At 45.2% G+C, this 24164-nt stretch overlaps 1 protein-coding gene across 3 annotated transcripts in view; it reads left to right on the top strand.

The window, feature by feature from the left end:
* The window catches only part of EXOC6 (exocyst complex component 6), a 1184343-nt gene that overhangs the window by 840029 nt on the left and 320150 nt on the right, over positions 1–24164 (top strand). The window lies entirely within an intron of this gene.

Raw genomic sequence — 24164 nt, 5'->3', positions numbered from 1 at the left:
TCTGCAGAACAAACACTCTGCAAGCCTAGCTGCCAGATATGTGACTATTTGTTTTGTCTTTGGTCCTATTAAACATTATTTACCAGCCATTTCAGGCTTAGGTGAGCTCCAGGCACGCTCAGTGCAACTGCACTACACCACCTTTTTTCAGACAAAGTGATAAGCTGGTGCTAAGGACCAGAGCAGCCTTTGTGCCAAATGTCGTGAATCCTTTTCTTGTTGGTCAATCCATCCCCTCCGAACGTTCTTTGCCCCACCTCACCTCTTGATAGAGGAGAGACTCAACGGCTTAACCCCAAGTTTGGGTTGTCTGGGGCAAAGAAAGGAATGGCATTGCAAAAAAGGACTCTGTCTAGGTGAATAGTGCTTTGCATTAAGATCTACAACACAATGATGAAAAACATTTATCCAGAACAACTGAATGATTGAAGACTTTTCACGGGAGGTATGATGCTGTGCCTAATGGTAATAGGCTAGACCAAACTGCCAAGCCAGGTCCTCCCTGGACCAGAAACAAGCCTCCTGGGACCGATTTCGGGGTATGTCACCCTTCATCAGCCAAGCTAGCTTGAATTTTGCATTTGTCACCCCTAGTGGGACGTGTATGCCCAGACGTGGGTCCCGCGCTCTCCATGCCACTGGAGTCAAGCTATCCTGGCTGATGAGGTGTGAAACCCTGAAACCAGTCCTAGGATGCTTGTTTCCAGCCCATGGAGGACCTGGCTTGGCAGTTCAGGCTGAACTGTTTCCATGGGGCACAGGGTCAAGACTGATTTGCATATGGCTGGGTTCAAACTGGAATGGCATGGTGAGCTAAAAAAACGATGGATTTAGGCCCATATCTTTATACTGGGGTGAATGTATGACATTGTTCTGCATTATGTCTATGAATTGTTCCATTAGAGTTATGTAAAGGCTGGATTCGGAAAAAGACTGAGATGATTTTGCCTGTAAGAGGGTGAAGGGTAAGAAATGGGTAAGAAATGGGTAACCGAGCCTGATGATGAGCCAGAAATGCCACAATCAGTGCAACAACAACTGGAGCGTGAGTGGGTCTTGGAGGACAAACATTAAGTTACTCAGCCTTCTTACCGCCAATATTATACAATTGAAGCCAGTAGGCAGTATTAGTAATATTGACTAACTGGTCTAGTTTTGTGAGGTGGATGCACAAGACATGGATTAACACAACATGAAGATAATTAAGGATGAATTGCTGTGATATGTAGTAGGCACGCTTCAATGGCTCTGACTGCCTATGTGTGAGGGAGTCAGACAACACAATTATTAGAGGATTTTGCACAAGGACTTCCTTGTGTTGGGGAATAAATGAAGGCAATTTATCAAGCCTAACAAAGACCTCAGTAGGAATCTCAGGGATTGCAATGAAAGCAAGAGAGAAGAGCAACTGTGCCAACTTAGGAAAGGCCAAATAGTTGAAGAGAGAACACAGGTGGACGGGCAGGTAGTACCAAGCGCTTTCAGTAATATAGGAAAAAGATCTGCCTCCACTATTGGTTTGTATCACTTTGGGCTGTAGCCAATATAAGGTTTCTAAGTGGATGTAATGTTTAAAGAGAAAGTGCAAAAACATTGACTCAGAATTGTGAATGGCATGCGCATAAGGTTTTGAACTAAGTAAGGTTTTGCAAATGTCCAGGAACGTGCTTTCTGTGTGTGAGACTCGGCACAAGCCTGACTGCCATATTTTGATAATTTGCAACCAATTGAGCGGGTATTTAGGGAGGTAAAAAGAGATTGCATTGGCAGAATCTAGTTATGAGCCTATTACTACTTGAGCAATAATCTGAATGAACACAAGGATGGATATTTCAAAGAAAGAGAGGAAGGAAGAAGTACAAACCCTGGTAATCTGGGACTAAAGGAAGTGTTCAATGTCAAAAGATTAGTCTGGGGTTTTTAACCGAGTTGATAGTATCTGATGAATGTGTCTATGGCATCAGACCACTAAGTGTTCAAACAAGGGGATAGAGGATCCTCAAAGAATAAGAATATAATTTTTCTTAGCGGTCAGTTTGAGATCATTATCTTGCATCCACTGAGTGATGGCAATTGGACTCTGCTTAGTTTGAAATGACTATTTTAGATCCACTGGCTGTTTTCAGTCATACACAGTGTCCAGTTGAAGATGACCAACTTGCATCCGCTGAATAATGGCAATTGTAAAAGGTTGAAAACGTTTCTGTGATGAGTTCAGATCTATTCTCAGAATTAACTTTTTTTGACAGCATAGCAAAAGAGTTAAAGACACCCAATCTAATGAATTTAGCCACAGACTCATATGAGTGTTAAATATGTTGGGTTTAAGGAATGGCCCCAAGGACCCTGCTCTGCAGCTTTCTAAAAGTGGAACAGAAATACAGAGGATGAGTAATTTCTATACTCAAGGAAAGAAGCTAGCCAACCAAGAACACAGCTTCCAATTCCAAATTATGTAAATCTAGATAGCAGGATAGAGTTGTTGTTTTTATTATTTTTATAGAGACCAAACATTTAGACAGTTCCAATTTACAGTTAAGCTACAGAATTGGTTATACAAAATTCATACAAAATGAAACAAACATTAATTCATCAAACTAGACAGATAATAACTCAAAAGTATTCCAATCAATTAAGGCTGAGAAAAACACATCGGAAACATATAGAAAGGATACTAGTACTAAAATACAGTCCAAGCAACGGTATTTGCTTATCCAATCCATTCGGCCACAGGCGCCCAGACTCGGGTCGCAAATTGCTGCCGTCTCCCCCCTTTACAAGAAAATGCAGAAAATTCTAAACAGTGTATGGCTAAAAATCTTGCCCGCCACTGTACAAATGTGGGTGCTTCCGGCGGGAGCCACTGAGAAGTAATGCATAGACGAACCTGTGACATAGCGATAAATATAGGAGCTGATTCGTTAAAGGTGTTACCACCAACTAATATATTACCTACATCAACCCCAAAAATCACCAGTGCCGGTGGATAGAGTTGTATGGTCAAATCCTGCGAAAAGGTCCATGGTCACTAAAGAAGCAGTGTTACAAACAATCCAAAGATTTTGTAATGCAGCAATAAGCATGGGTTCCCTGACAAGGACAAAAGCCTGCCTGTGTAGGGTCTAAATCAGCAGAAATGTGGAGGTTTACTGCAGACTCGATAACCTTTGATGGTAAGGGAGAGATGGAATGACCAAGCTTAGAATTAATTGTAGGGTCAGCAGTTAGCTTTTTGAGGAGTGAGATCAATGATGCTTGTTTCTAAGATGATGGTACAGTTACAGTTTCTCGAAGATAAGGTTTTGCACATGAATCAGTTAATCAGGCTTTTATAGTGTACATAAAGTTGTCTCCCGTGGCAACATGTGGAAACAGAATGGATAATGAATTGAGAAGGGCCAGAATGCTGGACTGAAACTTCTCCACTGGCTTTCTTCTCTTCAAGCATGGGAAGGCTTCTTGTACCAACGTGCTTCATTATTAGTAATGTCTATCCAAACATGGCTGCAGATTTTCTCTTTCAGATGGGTTATTCTCAATATGTAAGAGTAACTGCAAAATAAAAACTCTAAAAGATTTTTTTTTTTTTTGTAAATCTGTTTATTGCACAAGAAAGCAATCCAATTATTACATACATATGCAACATGGTAAATAGCGAGAGGTATGAGTCGAGTCAACAATCGATAATGAGATGTATCACAGTGGGATTGCAAACTAACTGAATAACACAATACGATAGTACATTTTTGCTTTTTTACAAAACGGGAAAGAAAAAGGAAAATCATACAATAACCGAAGAAATAGTAGTCATCAACACACAAAAAATGAGTCAAGTCAGTAAAACTGCGAGCACAGTCGAACAGATCAATCAGCACAAGAAACAGCTTCTATCTCAATATGGCACATTAGAAATGAAACATCAAGACGTTCAGTACAGACCAGTCCCCTATCAAACACCACAGAGATGACATCGGAGTCCCACAATGAAAAAGGCAACACCCAAGGCAGCCCCATAAGCCACTCAGCAAGTCGCCGGAGCGGCTAGCTCTGAGATTTAGCAATGTTAGTCATGTATGAACCGAATGGAAAATAGCGATGGAGGTAGTCCCTATGTGGCAGTGTGGCCTTTCCTATCCCACCCCCGCAGGAACAAAGGAGTTAATCAATTGGGATTGTCCCCATATGTCAATCGGTCTGGAAGCGATTGGAATCATATCGGAATATTCAGCGCTGTTAACATTACAGTAGGCCATACTACGGAGCCAAGTGCAGACTGTTGGAGCGCGCCTAGCACACCAGAGCAGCGCCACTTCACGTTTAGCTAAAAGGAAGCCAATGGATGCCAGTTTACGATGCGGACGTGGGAAGTAGGCAACATAACCAAGCAGCGCAATTTCAGGGGTGGGGTGCAGGTCCATGCCTAGTATGTCCCCCAGAACCCGGTGTATTTGCAGCCAGTAGGTATGCAATTGTGGGCAAGTCCAGGAAAGATGGGCAAAATCTGCCTGTGGGGCTTTGCATTTAGGGCAATTGTGCGGTCTGCTAGGGTCAATTCTATGGGCAAGTGCGGGAGTGTGGTACTTCCTCCTCAAGAACTTAAAATGTATAAGTTTATGTCTGGTGTTAATGGGCACTTCTCTCGTGGTAGCACAACACGCCGTCCATTGATCATCTGTGATCTGGATACCCAGGTCGCCCTCCCAATCAGCACGTATCTTAGCGTCGGGTGAAGGAACTGAGGCAAGGCATAGCTTATACAACTTAGATACAACATGTACCCCCGTCTGGTGCTGTATTATGAATGTGATTTAGAAAAGGGGGTGGTGATGAACAGAGTGTCTGAGTTAAACAGACCACTCTTACCCAGTCCAAAGATCAGGGCTTGATCCATCACCGTCATTTATCTCACTGCCCCATCCCAGCTCAGAACCTGGCTATATGCAAATCAGTCTGTCCCTGGCCCAGTGCATCATGGGAACAGGGCAGACTAAACTACCAAGCCAAGTATTATGAATGTGAGCGCTGGGGTGTCATCAGGAGGGAGCGGAAATGTGGGGAAATCAGCCCTGAGCATTGAGCGAAGTCTAGTCAGCGTGAATGAGTCCATGAACGTCCTGTCTGTGAAGCGGTGATCTTCCGTAAGGGAAAAGGCATGGCCGTCCGGGAAAAGGTCCCCGACCGTGTGTAATTGATATTTGGAGAGTGTGCGCTGTACCACCGATTTGCCTGTAGTGGGGAGCCAGTGAGGGTTAGGCAACGGCAGTGTAGGCGAGTATAGTTTCTCAAGGTGTAAGAGGCGTCGTATTTTATCCCAAGCCCAACATGTAGTGGAAAAAGGCTGTATGTCTTGTGGGTCCCGAGGGAGTCCCCTAGGAAGGATGGAAGAGAGGGTCACAGGGAGTGCCAAGTCAGCCTCAGGTCTCAGATGAGGAATCCTGGCATCCGGGTGAAACCAAGGGTATGCGTATGAGCTCTGTGCCACTAGGTTATAAAGAAAAAAATCTGGTACTCCGAATCCACCACGTTCGTGAGGGAGTGTCAATGTGCGCCAGGCCACACGTGGGTTTTTGCCGCCCCATATCAAACGCAGAAGTGAGGAGCGAAGTTGTGAAAAAAAAATCTTGGTTAGGGGGATCGGAATATTGTTAAATAAATACAAGAACCGGGGGAGGACAATCATTTTGATGATGGCAATTCGACCAGCCATGGACAGAGGGAGGCGAATCCAGCGTTCCGTGTGATCTTCCAAAAAATCAAGGGCGCGGCCGTAATTCAATCGGACAATGGACACCGTGTCAAGGTGGATGTGGATACCCAAATATTTCACGGAGTCGGTGCTCCATTCTAGAGGGAACGAGCAGGTCCACTGCACAGTGGAGGGGGTGAGCGGGAAAATGACTGACTTGTGCCAATTTATTTTAAGGCCCGAGTAGTCGCCAAAGCGGGAAATCTCCATCAACAGTGGCTCCAAGTTGGACTGAGGAGTCCGAACATACAAAACAGTGTCATCGGTATACAGCGAGACTAGTAGTGGCCCGGTGCGGAACTGGAGCCCCCGGTGGAGATGTTTCTCTTGAAAATGTTGCACCTTGGGATCCATCGCAATGATGAACAGGAGCGGGGATAGTGGATACCCCTGGCGGGTGCCTCGTGAAAGTGTGAAGTTTTCAGTAATGGTGCCGTTCAATCGTATCCGGGCGGTGGGAGCCGAGTACAGTAACTCCACCGTTGCCACAAACATAGCAGGCATCCCCATTCTTCTCATAATTGACAAAAAAAAAGGCCACTCCAGGGTGTTGAACGCTTTCTCCGCATCCAGGAACACCGCTGCAGCTGGTGTGGAGAGCTCTATTCTGTGTAAAACAGAAAACAGTGTCCCGAGATTGAGGGAAGTGGATCGATGTGGGACAAATCCGGACTGAGCCGGCGAAATGATAGTTTCCACGAGCAGCGCTAAACGATTTGCAAGGACTTTGGCCAAAATTTTGTAGTCCAAGTTTAAGAGGGATAGGGGTCTGTAGGAGCTCCACTAAGAGGGGTCACGGCCTTGCTTGGGTAATAAAACAATAACCGCTTCCCGGAGCGTAGGTGGAAGGACGCCCGCCTCCAGTGCCTCCGCGTATACCTCGATAAGCTTAGGGACAAGTTCCTCCTTGTATTCCTTGTAAAAGTCAGCTGAGTAACCATCAAGGCCGGGAGCAGAAGAGCTCCGCAAGGAATCGATTGCCTTAATTATAAAATCCGGTGTAATGGGCATGGCCAAAAACTCCTGCATGTTTTTCTCTAGGTACACCATGGCTATTTCATTCAAATACGGTCCCGGGTTGCGATATTCCCCCGTGAGTGTGGAAGTGTTAAGGGTTTTGTAGTATACCAGAAAGGTGTTGGATATATCGGGAGTGGAATGTTGTCGTGAACCCTGTGCGTCAATCACTTCAGTAATGTAAGCTGCTTGGTGTGGTGGACGAAGCATTTGGGCTAACAGTTTGCCCGGCCTGTCACCCTCACCGTACTGCCGCGCAGTGTAGTGTTTACCCATGAACCTCACTTCCCTATCTGCAGCATCCCGAAACTCTAAAAGTAGCCCAAGGCGTTTAGCTTCACAATCCGCCGAGGGATCCTCAAAGATCTCCTTCTCTATCGTAGTGATATCTGTTTCAATGCGAGACAAGGTGGAACGAATCTCACGCAGGGACCCTACTTGTTTGGTGATGCAAACCCCACGTAATGTGGCCTTGAAACCTTCCCATGACGTGGCCCAGGAGGTAACAGAGCCTGTGTTTATGTCGAAGTAGTCGTCGATGGCAGTGCGGATGTCCTCCTTAAAAGTTGGGTCTAGCAGAGCCCTACCAGGAAATCGCCACTGCCTTTCGTACCCCCCCAATCTGGGGACCGCTAAAGTCAAATCAATGGGAGAGTGGTCGGACAGGGTGCGAGGCAACATTGAAAGGCCATCCACCCAGCCCGCAATTCCCGGGAAGAGGAGCCAATAATTGATTCTAGTGCTTGTATTGTGGAAGCCAGAGTGATGCGTGTAATCAGGTGTGTGGTGGTGCAGTCTAGCCTCTATGTCCACTAGGGAAAAGTGGGAGCAAATTTCCGTCAGCACTGCGCGGGCCCTGGGTTTGCTGTCAGGAGAGGGAGAAGTACTGTCCCTGTCAGGATTCATTAATATGTTAAAGTCTCCCCCCAGAACCAACAAATCAATGTCGGAGTGAAGCAGCGCCATCTGCAGGTCCTGGAAAAAGGCCGGGGAATCCACATTGGGGCCGTAGACTCCCACCAGTGCGATCTTATATCCAAACAGCGCTCCCGTTATAAGCACATATCTGCCCTCCTCATCGGTTTTGCTGCCGGTCATTACAAATGGGACACGTTTGTGTACAATAATTGCTACACCCCTAGCGTATCTACTATAACAGGAAAACACTCTGTGCGACCCCCAACCCCTGGCCACTGAGACCTCGTCCGACTGCACCAAATGAGTCTCTTGTAAAAAGAGGATATCCACCCCATGTCGCGCCGCATAGGCCAGCACCTGTTTGCGTTTCCTTGTGCTGTTTGAACCACGAACGTTCCAAGGCATCAAAGTCAGTCTGGAAGGACCAGACTGTAAACCTATCCTGGCCATAACTCCACAGTAAAGATTTTCTTCAGCAAGTGTGCATTCGACAGTCTACTCCAATGATACTCACAACTACTCACTAACATGTATGACCACTGAAACAAAACATATCCCAACCCCCACCCACCACCCAGCCTCCCAGAATCCCCCGAGAGGCAATCCCCAGACAATTGCTGAACAATAGTGCAATTTACAAAAATTAGTGACCGTTCAAAGAAACAATATTGCTGCAAAAAAAAATAAGTTAAAGCCCCAGAAAAGATAAACAACAAGGCCTGTGCCATTGGGGGTAGGAACGCCACTCCAGGCGGGCGTCGCAACAGGCGGTTTCTGAACAGGAGACCAGTCAATAAACGTTGGAAGGACCACATCCAATAAACAGTATTACGAGAAGGGTGCAAAAGTTAGTTAACGCTGAGCGGTCAGCCCTGGCCAGTTTCAGCAAAAAGGTCAGCACTGGATTGTGTGTCGTTACGAGGTGGAGTATTCGGCACTGAACCAGAAGCTGCCGATGAGCCCTGCTTCTTGTTGAAATCTTGCGCTTCCACAGGATAGTCAAAAATGCAAAATCTGCCGTTCACATCCACCTTCAACCTAGCTGGGTACAACATACCGTATTTCAGTCCTAAGTTCCGGAGGGTGGATTTAACTCCGTTATACTTGCGACGTGCCTCCTGGACCATCAGTGTGAAATCGGGGAAAAAGGACAGCTTGCTGCCTTGCCACTGTATTTCCCCAGCCTCACGTGCCGCACGTAACACTGCGTCGCGGTCAACGAAGTTCATGATTCTGGCGATAATGGGTCGTGGTAGTTGGCCAGGGCGAGGTTTAGGCCCCAGAGACCTGTGTGCACGCTCAACAACAAAGCCCGCAGTGAAGGTGTCTCTGCCAAATAGTTTGATTAGAAGAGTTTCGACAAAGGTTTCGAACCAGCCCGTGGCCGTCGTCTCCGCCACGCCAAGAATGCAAATGTTATTGCGCCGAACACACGCTTCCAAGTCTTCATTTTTGATGGCCACGTCTTTAAGTATTTTCTCAACCCGCTCCAGTCCCTTAAGCGACTTCGAGGCTCCATCTTCTATGTCCGATATCCTTAATTCAGCCACATCGAGCCTTCTGTAATGGGCCTGCACCTTGGAGCCCATGTCCGCTAGTTTTTGCTCTAGGCTGTCGAAGCGGGTGTCAAGCGCTTTGAAGCCGGCGTGCATTTCACCCATCATGGTGGCGACCAGAGCTTCGGCGTCCCCCAAGTCTGTCGAGTTGGAAGCTCCGGCTGCCGAACCAGGTGGAGGATCCGTAGCAAGAAGGGGGGGTCTTATCGAAGCTAAGCTTCCTCTGGTTAGGGTCTCTCTTCCCTATCTCCACGGCAGCCCGAGGGTGTAATTGAGTTGGAAGAGACGGTGCGGGTAGCTCGTTAATGGGGGAGAGCGGCAGAGTAACACCAAGCTCCAGACAGTTACACAAACAGGTAGGCCTCAGCGTCCGACTGTGAATTGCGCTCAGTCGAGGTGAATGAGAACCAGGTCAGCCTCTCGCGCAGAGAGTTATGGCGTCGGGCCGCAGCAGGGGCCCAGTTCCGAGTTGCAGCATGGGCCTAGTTCCAAGTACGAAGTGAACGCGCAGTATTCAACGGAGCAGGGAGTGTCCCTCTCGTATTGCTTAGAGCAGGAGGAATGGAGGGATTCGAAGATCTCCACGAGTGCGTCCGAGGCGGGGCCGCCGAATATCACTTAGCAGCGCCCCCCGGCCACCCAGCCGCCGCACTCCCCCACCCCGTCGTCCCTCCGCGAGAGTCCCCGCCGCCGCCTAGCACCCGGCCCAGCCCCGCAAATCGAGGCCCCGGTACCCCCCAGGCCAATGGGCCGAGATCGCACCGGAAACCGGCAGCCCCCACCCGGGAGCCCGAAGCGGATGGGCAGCGCGCTAGAAACCCCGCAGGAGACGTTCGAAAGGGCGAAGGCCCGGCGGCCAGGCACCGTGCTGCACTCACCAGTGATCCGGCACAGTTAGAGAGGCAGGGTATACTCAGACATGAGTCCCTTTCTCACTGCTCCATCAGGATTCAAGCAAGCCGGGCCGAAGACGGCTGAAATGCCAGAAACCGGTCCCCGGTAGCTTGTCTCCTTTCTGGTGAAGAATTGGCTTGGTATTTTAGTCTGCCCTGTTCCCATGATGCACTGGGCCAGGGACAGACTGATTTGCATATAGCCAGGTTCTGAGCTGGGATGGGGCAGTGAGATAAATAACGGTGATGGATCAAGCCCTGATCTTTGGACTGGGTAAGAGTGGTCTGCTTAATTCAGACACTCTGTTCATCACCACCCCCTTTTCTGAATCTTTTTTGGCCACTATAGGTGTGGCAGGGTATACTCAGACATGAGTCCCTTTCTCACTGCTCCATCAGGATTCAAGCAAGCCGGGCCGAAGACGGCTGAAATGCCAGAAACCGGTCCCCGGTAGCTTGTCTCCTTTCTGGTGAAGAATTGGCTTGGTAGTTTAGTCTGCCCTGTTCCCATGATGCACTGGGCCAGGGACAGACTGATTTGCATATAGCCAGGTTCTGAGCTGGGATGGGGCAGTGAGATAAATAACGGTGATGGATCAAGCCCTGATCTTTGGACTGGTTAAGAGTGGCCTGCTTAATTCAGACACTCTGTTCATCACCACCCCCTTTTCTGAATCGTTTTTGGTCACTATAGGTGTGGCAGGGTATACTCAGACATGAGTCCCTTTCTCACTGCTCCATCAGGATACAAGCAAGCCGGGCCGAAGACGGCTGAAATGCCAGAAACCGGTCCCCGGTAGCTTGTCTCCTTTCTGGTGAAGAATTGGCTTGGTAGTTTAGTCTGCCCTGTTCCCATGATGCACTGGGCCAGGGACAGACTGATTTGCATATAGCCAGGTTCTGAGCTGGGATGGGGCAGTGAGATAAATAACGGTGATGGATCAAGCCCTGATCTTTGGACTGGGTAAGAGTGGTCTGCTTAATTCAGACACTCTGTTCATCACCACCCCCTTTTCTGAATCGTTTTTGGCCACTATAGGTGTGGCAGGGTATACTCAGACATGAGTCCCTTTCTCACTGCTCCATCAGGATTCAGGCAAGCCGGGCCGAAGACGGCTGAAATGCCAGAAACCGGTCCCCGGTAGCTTGTCTCCTTTCTGGTGAAGAATTGGCTTGGTAGTTTAGTCTGCCCTGTTCCCATGATGCAACGGGCCAGGGACAGACTGATTTGCATATAGCCAGGTTCTGAGCTGGGATGGGGCAGTGAGATAAATAACGGTGATGGATCAAGCCCTGATCTTTGGACTGGGTAAGAGTGGTCTGCTTAATTCAGACACTCTGTTCATCACCACCCCCTTTTCTGAATCGTTTTTGGCCACTATAGGTGTGGCAGGGTATACTCAGACATGAGTCCCTTTCTCACTGCTCCATCAGGATTCAAGCAAGCCGGGCCGAAGACGGCTGAAATGCCAGAAACCGGTCCCCGGTAGCTTGTCTCCTTTCTGGTGAAGAATTGGCTTGGTAGTTTAGTCTGCCCTGTTCCCATGATGCACTGGGCCAGGGACAGACTGATTTGCAAATAGCCAGGTTCTGCGCTGGGATGGGGCAGTGAGATAAATAACGGTGATGGATCAAGCCCTGATCTTTGGACTGGGTAAGAGTGGTCTGCTTAATTCAGACACTCTGTTCATCACCACCCCTTTTTCTGAATCGTTTTTGGCCACTATAGGTGTGGCAGGGTATACTCAGACATGAGTCCCTTTCTCACTGCTCCATCAGGATTCAAACAAGCCGGGCCGAAGACGGCTGAAATGCCAGAAACCGGTCCCCGGTAGCTTGTCTCCTTTCTGGTGAAGAATTGGCTTGGTAGTTTAGTCTGCCCTGTTCCCAAGATGCACTGGGCCAGGGACAGACTGATTTGCATATAGCCAGGTTCTGAGCTGGGATGGGGCAGTGAGATAAATAACGGTGATGGATCAAGCCCTGATCTTTGGACTGGGTAAGAGTGGTCTGCTTAATTCAGACACTCTGTTCATCACCACCCCCTTTTCTGAATCGTTTTTGGCCACTATAGGTGTGGCAGGGTATACTCCGACATGAGTCCCTTCCTCACTGCTCCATCAGGATTCAAGCAAGCCGGGCCTAAGACGGCTGAAATGCCAGAAACCGGTCCCCGGTAGCTTGTCTCCTTTCTGGTGAAGAATTGGCTTGGTAGTTTAGTCTGCCCTGTTCCCATGATGCACTGGGCCAGGGACAGACTGATTTGCATATAGCCAGGTTCTGCGCTGGGATGGGGCAGTGAGATAAATAACGGTGATGGATCAAGCCCTGATCTTTGGACTGGGAAAGAGTGGTCTGCTTAATTCAGACACTCTGTTCATCACCACCCCCTTTTCTGAATCGTTTTTGGCCACTATAGGTGTGGCAGGGTATACTCAGACATGAGTCCCTTTCTCACTGCTCCATCAGGATTCAAGCAAGCCGGGCCGAAGACGGCTGAAATGCCAGAAACCGGTCCCCGGTAGCTTGTCTCCTTTCTGGTGAAGAATTGGCTTGGTAGTTTAGTCTGCCCTGTTCCCATGATGCACTGGGCCAGGGACAGACTGATTTGCATATAGCCAGGTTCTGAGCTGGGATGGGGCAGTGAGATAAATAACGGTGATGGATCAAGCCCTGATCTTTGGACTGGGTAAGAGTGGTCTGCTTAATTCAGACACTCTGTTCATCACCACCCCCTTTTCTGAATCGTTTTTGGCCACTATAGGTGTGGCAGGGTATACTCAGAAATGAGTCCCTTTCTCACTGCTCCATCAGGATTCAAGCAAGCCGGGCCGAAGACGGCTGAAATGCCAGAAACCGGTCCCCGGTAGCTTGTCTCCTTTCTGGTGAAGAATTGGCTTGGTAGTTTAGTCTGCCCTGTTCCCATGATGCACTGGGCCAGGGACAGACTGATTTGCATATAGCCAGGTTCTGAGCTGGGATGGGGCAGTGAGATAAATAACGGTGATGGATCAAGCCCTGATCTTTGGACTGGGTAAGAGTGGTCTGCTTAATTCAGACACTCTGTTCATCACCACCCCCTTTTCTGAATCGTTTTTGGCCACTATAGGTGTGGCAGGGTATACTCAGACATGAGTCCCTTTCTCACTGCTCCATCAGGATTCAAGCAAGCCGGGCCGAAGACGGCTGAAATGCCAGAAACCGGTCCCCGGTAGCTTGTCTCCTTTCTGGTGAAGAATTGGCTTGGTAGTTTAGTCTGCCCTGTTCCCATGATGCACTGGGCCAGGGACAGACTGATTTGCATATAGCCAGGTTCTGAGCTGGGATGGGGCAGTGAGATAAATAACGGTGATGGATCAAGCCCTGATCTTTGGACTGGGTAAGAGTGGTCTGCTTAATTCAGACACTCTGTTCATCACCACCCCCTTTTCTGAATCGTTTTTGGCCACTATAGGTGTGGCAGGGTATACTCAGACATGAGTCCCTTTCTCACTGCTCCATCAGGATTGAAGCAAGCCGGGCCGAAGACGGCTGAAATGCCAGAAACCGGTCCCCGGTAGCTTGTCTCCTTTCTGGTGAAGAATTGGCTTGGTAGTTTAGTCTGCCCTGTTCCCATGATGCACTGGGCCAGGGACAGACTGATTTGCATATAGCCAGGTTCTGAGCTGGGATGGGGCAGTGAGATAAATAACGGTGATGGATCAAGCCCTGATCTTTGGACTGGGTAAGAGTGGTCTGCTTAATTCAGACACTCTGTTCATCACCACCCCCTTTTCTGAACAGTTAGAGAAGATGGCGCCGAGGTCCGAAGGCCCCGCTTCTCCTCCGCCGTACACACTCCGCAGGCCGTTCCCGCGCTCTCTCAAGTCACCCAGATGGTTGGGGCGACATCAGTGCTCGGATCCGCAAGGATGTGGGGAACAGGAGTGGCGGATTACATCTCAGTCGCCGCCGTCAGGAGTCCGCATGGAGGAGCCTCGCGGAAAGACGGCCATTCCGATCGCCGCCGCGGCCACGCCCCCCAAAAACTCTAAAAGATTAAATGTTATGTTCTGTTATCAAAGAATTAACCGTAGTTGGTTTAAGCATCGAACAAACAATCTGGTAATTTTATTTCTAATCCAACAAATACCATTAGTTATGACCATCTGATGTTATTAACCTGGCCTGATACAGATCTGCTACTGATTACTAAAACTGTAAGTAATTATACCATCATGTCCTAACACATTATTACATTGTGATACAAACACCTCTTTAGCCAATAAGCTAAAAGCAGCACTTCTAAATGTGCACTTGCTAGGTAAGCATAATACTGTAATTTATGAACGTACAATTAAAAAACAATCAATTATACCACTGTTTAAAGGACTCTTGTATGCCCTATATAATTCCTGTGCCTCGAGCCGTATATGGAATATGTAATAATCGCCTAGACTGCTGCGGCAGAGGGATCGCCGTTGTTCATCAAGATTGTTTTCACTTATTAGTGTTACTATTAAGGAATTTCTAGGAATTTAATATGTGTTGAAGTTTATTCATTTTTCATAGTATGTCAGTAAAGGCAAAACAAACATTAAATAATTTAAAATGCTATCAATATATTCAGCTTATAAAACAATAACGTTTGTTATCTTCCATATATTAAAAACACTAAAAATGGTTTTCATTTACTAAATTTACACAATTTAAAAACCATTTTGGACGTATATTAGAGCTTAAATTCAATGTGCAAGTAGTACTTTAACAAAGTGCAGAGCATAGTGCAAATATATTACTAATCCAACAGCATAATAGTAAATATTGGTACATACATTGCAATATACAGCCAATATACAAATGAGTGATATACAAGGGCACAATGTATGATACTGATATACTCCTAACCGTATCATAAGCTCATAACATCTTCCTCTAACTTGCACTATAATTCATAAACGCTAGCAAGTAAACTATATGGATATGTTACAGGCGCAGTTTGCTTTCCCTATCCTAGTGCTCATTGGAGCAAACTTTTAACCTTCCTATAGCACTACTATTGTTATGTACAGCCATTCTAATTTCTTCATAAATACTTCGAAAACTTTCCCCAAATGTTAACAGGGTCAAATATTATCACAATAAATTATACAAGTTAAAAATTCAGCAACTTATCTAATATGAATTTGTTTAACAGCATTAAATATCTCCTCCTCCCCATGAAGAAATATGTGCAATAAACCTTAGGATTTATTATAATAGCAGAACCCTCAATACAAAAGGAGCATAGTGCTATATTGTGAAACTTTGGAAGTTTCCAAAATATGAAGGAAGGTACTTGGCCCAGACGCACTTCAGCATTTAACTTCTACTATTTTTGCCTCTTACATACATCTTTTAAGTATAGTTGTATTTTTCTAGTAAATTTACCTTTATACAAATGATTAAGATTCTTTTTACTCTCACATTAATTTAAATCTGATTTAATAGTGAGCTATTTTACCATATTTTCATTAATTTCCTTCTCAAAAACTGAGAGCACTCTGTTGGATTGATAGTTCTTCCTGGATCAACCTTTGCCACAATAGTCTTATGATTAACTATCCATAGTACATCTTTATCAAACAAAAAATAATTTTTGACCTATATTTTATATTCACTAGACCAAGGTCCAGTCTTAAAGCACAATTCACTCCCCCTTCGGAACGAAGAGTCATCTTTTCCAAGTATTCATCTCAATTTGCTCAGCATGTTTTAAATTAATTTCCCCTAAAATCTCAGACCCATATAGAATCAGATTTACTAACTTCAACAAATGTATGTCCAAAGTCCATATGTAGCCAAGCCAAAACTCCAGCACAGCTGTGCATCATCATTTCTGAGCTTCATTTTTAAAGAAGTGTGTTTCTAAAAATGATTCCCAAATACTTATATTCATATACAGTGTCCACCTGTTTCCCATTCAGCCACCATTTTGAACGTATCCCTTTAGTGCTTTTTCTAAGTACCATTGCTTTTGTATTTGTTAGATTTATTGTTAAATTATGGGAGACACAACTGATTAATGGTATCATTTGCTGTTGAAAGATTAATATGTCACATACAGTTATCGGCTCTTAACTAAAGCATACTTCTCCTCAAGAAGTCTTAATAAAAGGCACCCATCAGCTGCAGACATTTTTTTTTCTAAACCCTATCTGAAATTTTGGGGAATATCTTTGCCGCTCCTACCTATTCCTCACTAAATTTTAAAAAGTGTTTGACATATATCTTAATGGTAGTACCTAACAATGTTATCATTCTATACTTATGCGCATCCTCATGGGCACCCTTTTTATCGATTGGAAGCTGTATACTGCCTTTTTTTGAACCAGGAATTCTGTTCTTCATAATGACTGCATTTAAACAAAGCCACCAATAATACTTTTGCCCATTTCTTTAGAGTTAGCTTTAATATTGTGGCAGGTATACCATCTGTTCTTTGTGCTTGTGTCCCTTTAAATCCCTTAATCAAAGTTTCAACATCTTTTACAATTGTCACCAAGTCTTCTTGTGTTAGGTTTATTACAGTCTTATCTCCCTGATTTTCAACAATATTGGGCTACATACTATATTCTATTACTTTAATAGTATACAACGCTGTTATATAAGCAACTCATTTCTCTTTTCCACTGTAATCGTTAGCAGGTTTTTATTTTTTCCAACTACTTTACTTATTAATTCCCAGAATACTTTAGACCATTTCTTACATAGGGCCATGATAACCTCTGACCATTTACTATCTTTTTTACACCCACATTAACATTCTATCTTAATTCATAAACGTTTTCTTCTACTGCTTCCTTATTGGACCCCTCAGTGTCATCTCCACTTTGAAGGCCTCCCTAACAGTCCTATTTAATCCCTATCTTGCTGTTTCTATTGCACTATGTGCTTGTGTTGCTCCTGATTAGGCCCTTCCTTTAACTTTTCTAGCCCTTAATCTAAGCTCTCATGGAAATTGTTCATAGACTTTGTTAACTTCCTTTGCTTTATGACAACTATATACAATAATAGAAGATCATGTATCGATCTTTTGCTTTTCGCCTTGAATTTTGCTAACCAGAAGATTCGTTGCTATTATTACAGTTAACATGCTGGCTATTTGCTCAGTTTTATCTATTTTTAATATAATATTGTAGACTTAATTCTATAAGATTATGATCACTCCCAGCCTGATCACCCCATGACCCCAACTATTGAGAAATACTCCGATGTAATTGCTGCATATTCAATAAGTTAGGATTTTCTGCCATTATCAAAAGTATTGTTAGCGGTTTGATCACCAGGTACTCTCCAGGTAGTTATTGTCACATTGTGTTCCTTTAATATCCATTTTATTTTCTTACCCGCACCATCAGATTTTCTAGCCCTGTATAGTTGGCTCAGCATATCTAACCCTTTTTTGTAGGCTTGCTGAGCCTTGTCCAAGGTTTCCAAAAAAGGGATTTTAGCATTAAGATCACCCAGTGATAATATTGGGGCTGTAGGATATCTGAATCCGATATTCTCAATTGAGTCCCTCAGTTTGTTGCATTTTTCACCACAGTCTTTATTTGGTGGTAGATATACATTAACTATTATCAGTTTATTCTGTTTAATATTAGTACAGAATGTTACCTTATTTGAATCGACCTCAACCACAAATGTTATAAAATCGAAATATTCATGGAAAATTATTTGAATTACAAATTTCATAGTAACTGCTACACATATCATGAGATGCCCAAAATTGCACTTTTCAGCTGCTAAATAATATACCAAGCCATCCTATAAGACCACACTTATGTTTACCCATTTTTTTTGTAATACCACTATTGTCAACTCCTTCTCTCTTAATGCTGCTTGTAGATGCAACCAGTTTCTTTTGAGGCCTGAAATATTTCAGGACCTCAAGTGAAATGTTTTCAAATTAGGAATAGTTTGGCTTAATCGCCGCAGGTACCCAGTTCCAAATATCTAAGTCTTGCACAATTACTCTTTTTGACAGTGGACTTGTGAAAATACTTCTTTCTGAACATGTTTTGGTAATAAACCTTCTTTGTCCTAGTCAGTCACATTCCTTATTCTCCACTTACTGCCTTCCTCTTCACCCTGCATATCACTTACACTGGACCCTTTAGCTTTGTCCCGGCCCCCACTGTTATCTCCTGCTGATTGGACTTACTCTTCATCACAGTATACATTTCAAAACCTAGCTTCCTTAACTAATCAATTGGTTTTTAAACTTGATCTACCACTGTTTGTGAATAAAAAAGGTATTGTAGCTTTTAGCCAGCCCGTCCCTCTCGTATTATTTTTCTGGAGCTGCACCAAGACTGTCACTTGATGTTATTTTCTATAGCCTTCGTGCCCTGTCCAGGATTACCAGGATTATCCCCCAGTTGAGAAAAGGACTGGAAGTCGAGTCTGCAAAGATGTCAGCTATTTGTAGGGTCAGGAGATCCTCGCCCCTATCTGCACGCTGTAGACTTCTACCTCCACCAGAATTTGTTTCCTCATTATTAGTTGCTTTAAATGCTATTTTTGTTCCAGCCTCCGCAATTGAGGGAGCCTCTTTAGTTTTTACAGGAGAAGCATACACTGACAAAGGTACTAGAGAAAACTGGTCATTCTGTACTTTTTCATTCACCGTTTCCGTCTTTCCTGCGTTCCCTGATGACTCCCTGGTCTGCACCTTTTTATTTATATCTGATTCTACCTCACAGTTCTCAGTTAGGCACATATTTGCAGGAGAATTTATTTCTAATGTTAGTACCTCCTTCGCAGTAGTTTTAAAAATATTAACCCAACCCACTTTTATCAGTCCCCTTTTAGCAATCTTTATGCTCTTCATTCTCTTCATTTTACTTTTATTTTTTTACCTCCCTTCCTTTAAGTTATTCCTTGAACATGATAAATAAATCTCAGTTTTCAATGGGGTTACTTGGTTCCTTCTTCATCCATATCAGTTTCCTTATTGGCATACAATGTTATATCTCCTCCAGCCATATTTGTTTTGCCCGTTTCATCATTATTCTGTGCTTTGACGTTTTGAAATGATATTCTAGGAGATCACTATAGCCAACCTCACAACCTAAGCCCTCCATCTGCATCAGCACCTCCCTTTCACCTGTACAAAAAAAGAGGGATATATCAGGGTTTGTGTTCCTTTGTCAACTAAAAAGAAAATTAGGGCCCCTTTTTTAATAAGGCCCGCTGTATTAGGTTCTATAATACTAGATAGTATAGTTGAAGTGATTTCAATGTTGTGGTCCGAATCCGTAATTACACTTTACAGCAGGATCAAGATGGATTCCAAATTATGTTGTATAGCCCTTATCATATCGTAGCCTAAAGCTGGGTCAATATCTCAACTACAATCTGCTCCCATACCCTATAAAGCGTAGACCTGTTGAATGCTCAAGGCAAACACTACTTTCATTCAGAAAGTCAGTCATATAGGAGAAAGAAAACTTTCTTTCTTTTAGTCGTGACATAATTTATGCACTGATTTAAAGTTGGGGCCTGATGAGTTATTGGCTTTCTGAGGTTCAAATTTCCCAACATTGTAATCCAGGTCATGCTGCGGGGATAACGTCCCTATATTACCTTTACCGGCGACATTTGCTCCATCTGACCCTTTTTTTCGTTGGACCCATGACTTTTTGATCCTAGTGCAGAGGTAGCTTCAGCCATTATAGCATTTAGCTTAGAGTCCTCTTGGTGCCTCATTGAGTTATTTGAGAGAAGGATATCTTTTATAAGGTGCTTGTAGATCTCTATACACCCCAATACTTGGTTGGGTTCAGCTACCTGATTAGCCTCTAAGCACATACCATCTATATCATCTATAACACCAGTTCTACAGGCATATTTCAAATGCATAACTCTAGACGAGGACATATTATTAGAGTTTCCACCTATTTGACTGCTGCTTTAATCCCCCTTCCCTGCTTAACCCTTCTCACCCCCCCTCCCCAAGATACCCTGTTGTCTGGTATACAGGCTTTTATTCTATTTACAACACATGCTTTTGGATGTCACACTGTCTTATCCAGACCAACCTTGTCCTCTTTATTATCATTCATACTTGACCTCAATTTTCTTATATTGTGATCCTCCTTGGTCTTTCAGTTTCTTAAAGTATGAGTGGAGAAGCTTTTGTGACATCATAACAAGGTTTGTTTTCGAACTATTAGGATTTTTTTCTCAGTGACTTACTGTTAAAAAACCCTATTCTAGTCATAGTGTCCAACCTCCATGGCTTTTTATTTAACATTTCAGCCACCTTAAACCTGGCAAAGAAATGATCTGTGAATACTTTTAAAATAAAATGCAAAATAAATTCTTCCATGATAGCCTAAGCACTAGGGGGCATATGTATCAAAATCGATTTTTGCGATTCTCAAATAGCAACTTTTTGAGAATCGCTATTTGAGAATCGCAAAACGGGATGTATTAAAAAAATATGCAAATATTTTGCGATTTCTTAGTATTTCTTAATTGCAATTAGGAAATTGCGAAATCGCAAGTAAGGAATATCTTCCCATTTATTCCTATGGGCCAGGAGGCTCATAGGAATGAATGGGAAGTCATTCTCAAATTACGATTCGCAATTTGAGAATCGCAAATTGAGAATAATTTCAAGGGTGCAAGGGTGTCATTAGGACACCCTGATGCACTCCTGAAATGAGCATGTGTGTGCATATGGCACACATACCATGTATGCGGTACAAACGGGGTGGTGATGGACGGAGCATCTGAACCAATCAAACACTCACACCCAGTCAAAAGATCTGGGTGTGAGTGTTTGGCAGGGTATGCTCAGACGAGAGTCCCTTGCTCATCTGAACTGGGGTGGCAGAGTGGGCTAAAGAACGGTGATGGATTAAACCCAGATCTTTTGACTGGGTGTGAGTGTTTGATTGATTCAGATGCTCCGTCCATCACCACCCCCTTTTGTACCGCTTTTTGCCGCCATAAGTGTGGCAGGGTATGCTCATACGTGAGTCCCTTGCTCACTTTGCCACTGGATTCAAGCAAGCCGGGCTGAAGACGGCTGGAATGCCAGAAACTGGTCCTCGGAAGCTTGTTTCCGGTCCAGGGAAGACATGGCTTGGCAGTTCGGGCTGGACTGTTCCCATGATATTTACAACAAGGGGTGGTGAGGGACAGAGTCTCTGAATTAAGCAGAAAGCTCTCACCCAGTCAAGAGATCAGGGCTAGATCCAACACCGTTTTTTAGCTCACTGCACCATCCCAGTTTCAGAACCTGGCTGTATGCAAATTAGTCTGTTCCTGTCCCAGTGCATGATGGGAACAGGGCAAACCAAACTACAAAAGCCAATTCTTACACTGGGAAGGAAACAAGCTCCCGGGGACCGGTTTCTGGCATTACAGCCGTCTTCGGCCCGGTTTGATTGAATCCTGATGGTGCAATGAGCAAGGGTCTCACATCTGAGAATACCCTTCCACGCTTAGGGTGGACAAAAATATTTACAACAAGGGGTGGTGAGGGACAGAGTCTCTGAATTAAGCAGAAAGCTCTCACCCAGTCAAGAGATCAGGGCTAGATCCAACACCGTTTTTTAGCTCACTGCACCATCCCAGTTTCAGAACCTGGCTGTATGCAAATTAGTCTGTTCCTGTCCCAGTGCATGATGGGAACAGGGCAAACCAAACTACAAAAGCCAATTCTTACACTGGGAAGGAAACAAGCTCCCGGGGACCGGTTTCTGGCATTACAGCCGTCTTCGGCCCGGTTTGCTTGAATCCTGATGGTGCAATGAGCAAGGGTCTCACATCTGAGAATACCCTTCCACGCTTAGGGTGGACAAAAATATTTACAACAAGGGGTGGTGAGGGACAGAGTCTCTGAATTAAGCAGAAAGCTCTCACCCAGTCAAGAGATCAGGGCTAGATCCAACACCGTTTTTTAGCTCACTGCACCATCCCAGTTTCAGAACCTGGCTGTATGCAAATTAGTCTGTTCCTGTCCCAGTGCATGATGGGAACAGGGCAAACCAAACTACAAAAGCCAATTCTTACACTGGGAAGGAAACAAGCTCCCGGGAACCGGTTTCTGGCATTACAGCCGTCTTCGGCCCGGTTTGCTTGAATCCTGATGGTGCAATGAGCAAGGGTCTCACATCTGAGAATACCCTTCCACGCTTAGGGTGGACAAAAATATTTACAACAAGGGGTGGTGAGGGACAGAGTCTCTGAATTAAGCAGAAAGCTCTCACCCAGTCAAGAGATCAGGGCTAGATCCAACACCGTTTTTTAGCTCACTGCACCATCCCAGTTTCAGAACCTGGCTGTATGCAAATTAGTCTGTTCCTGTCCCAGTGCATGATGGGAACAGGGCAAACCAAACTACAAAAGCCAATTCTTACACTGGGAAGGAAACAAGCTCCCGGGGACCGGTTTCTGGCATTACAGCCGTCTTCGGCCCGGTTTGCTTGAATCCTGATGGTGCAATGAGCAAGGGTCTCACATCTGAGAATACCCTTCCACGCTTAGGGTGGACAAAAATATTTACAACAAGGGGTGGTGAGGGACAGAGTCTCTGAATTAAGCAGAAAGCTCTCACCCAGTCAAGAGATCAGGGCTAGATCCAACACCGTTTTTTAGCTCACTGCACCATCCCAGTTTCAGAACCTGGCTGTATGCAAATTAGTCTGTTCCTGTCCCAGTGCATGATGGGAACAGGGCAAACCAAACTACAAAAGCCAATTCTTACACTGGGAAGGAAACAAGCTCCCGGGGACCGGTTTCTGGCATTACAGCCGTCTTCGGCCCGGTTTGCTTGAATCCTGATGGTGCAATGAGCAAGGGTCTCACATCTGAGAATACCCTTCCACGCTTAGGGTGGACAAAAATATTTACAACAAGGGGTGGTGAGGGACAGAGTCTCTGAATTAAGCAGAAAGCTCTCACCCAGTCAAGAGATCAGGGCTAGATCCAACACCGTTTTTTAGCTCACTGCACCATCCCAGTTTCAGAACCTGGCTGTATGCAAATTAGTCTGTTCCTGTCCCAGTGCATGATGGGAACAGGGCAAACCAAACTACAAAAGCCAATTCTTACACTGGGAAGGAAACAAGCTCCCGGGGACCGGTTTCTGGCATTACAGCCGTCTTCGGCCCGGTTTGCTTGAATCCTGATGGTGCAATGAGCAAGGGTCTCACATCTGAGAATACCCTTCCACGCTTAGGGTGGACAAAAATATTTACAACAAGGGGTGGTGAGGGACAGAGTCTCTGAATTAAGCAGAAAGCTCTCACCCAGTCAAGAGATCAGGGCTAGATCCAACACCGTTTTTTAGCTCACTGCACCATCCCAGTTTCAGAACCTGGCTGTATGCAAATTAGTCTGTTCCTGTCCCAGTGCATGATGGGAACAGGGCAAACCAAACTACAAAAGCCAATTCTTACACTGGGAAGGAAACAAGCTCCCGGGGACCGGTTTCTGGCATTACAGCCGTCTTCGGCCCGGTTTGCTTGAATCCTGATGGTGCAATGAGCAAGGGTCTCACATCTGAGAATACCCTTCCACGCTTAGGGTGGACAAAAATATTTACAACAAGGGGTGGTGAGGGACAGAGTCTCTGAATTAAGCAGAAAGCTCTCACCCAGTCAAGAGATCAGGGCTAGATCCAACACCGTTTTTTAGCTCACTGCACCATCCCAGTTTCAGAACCTGGCTGTATGCAAATTAGTCTGTTCCTGTCCCAGTGCATGATGGGAACAGGGCAAACCAAACTACAAAAGCCAATTCTTACACTGGGAAGGAAACAAGCTCTCGGGGACCGGTTTCTGGCATTACAGCCGTCTTCGGCCCGGTTTGCTTGAATCCTGATGGTGCAATGAGCAAGGGTCTCACATCTGAGAATACCCTTCCACGCTTAGGGTGGACAAAAATATTTACAACAAGGGGTGGTGAGGGACAGAGTCTCTGAATTAAGCAGAAAGCTCTCACCCAGTCAAGAGATCAGGGCTAGATCCAACACTGTTTTTTAGCTCACTGCACCAT

This window comes from Lissotriton vulgaris, chromosome 5, assembly GCF_964263255.1.
Source record: "Lissotriton vulgaris chromosome 5, aLisVul1.2, whole genome shotgun sequence".
NCBI lineage: Eukaryota > Metazoa > Chordata > Amphibia > Caudata > Salamandridae > Lissotriton > Lissotriton vulgaris.
The sequence above is the reverse complement of the archived record's forward strand: the minus strand, read 5'-3'. Positions and strand labels throughout refer to the sequence as shown.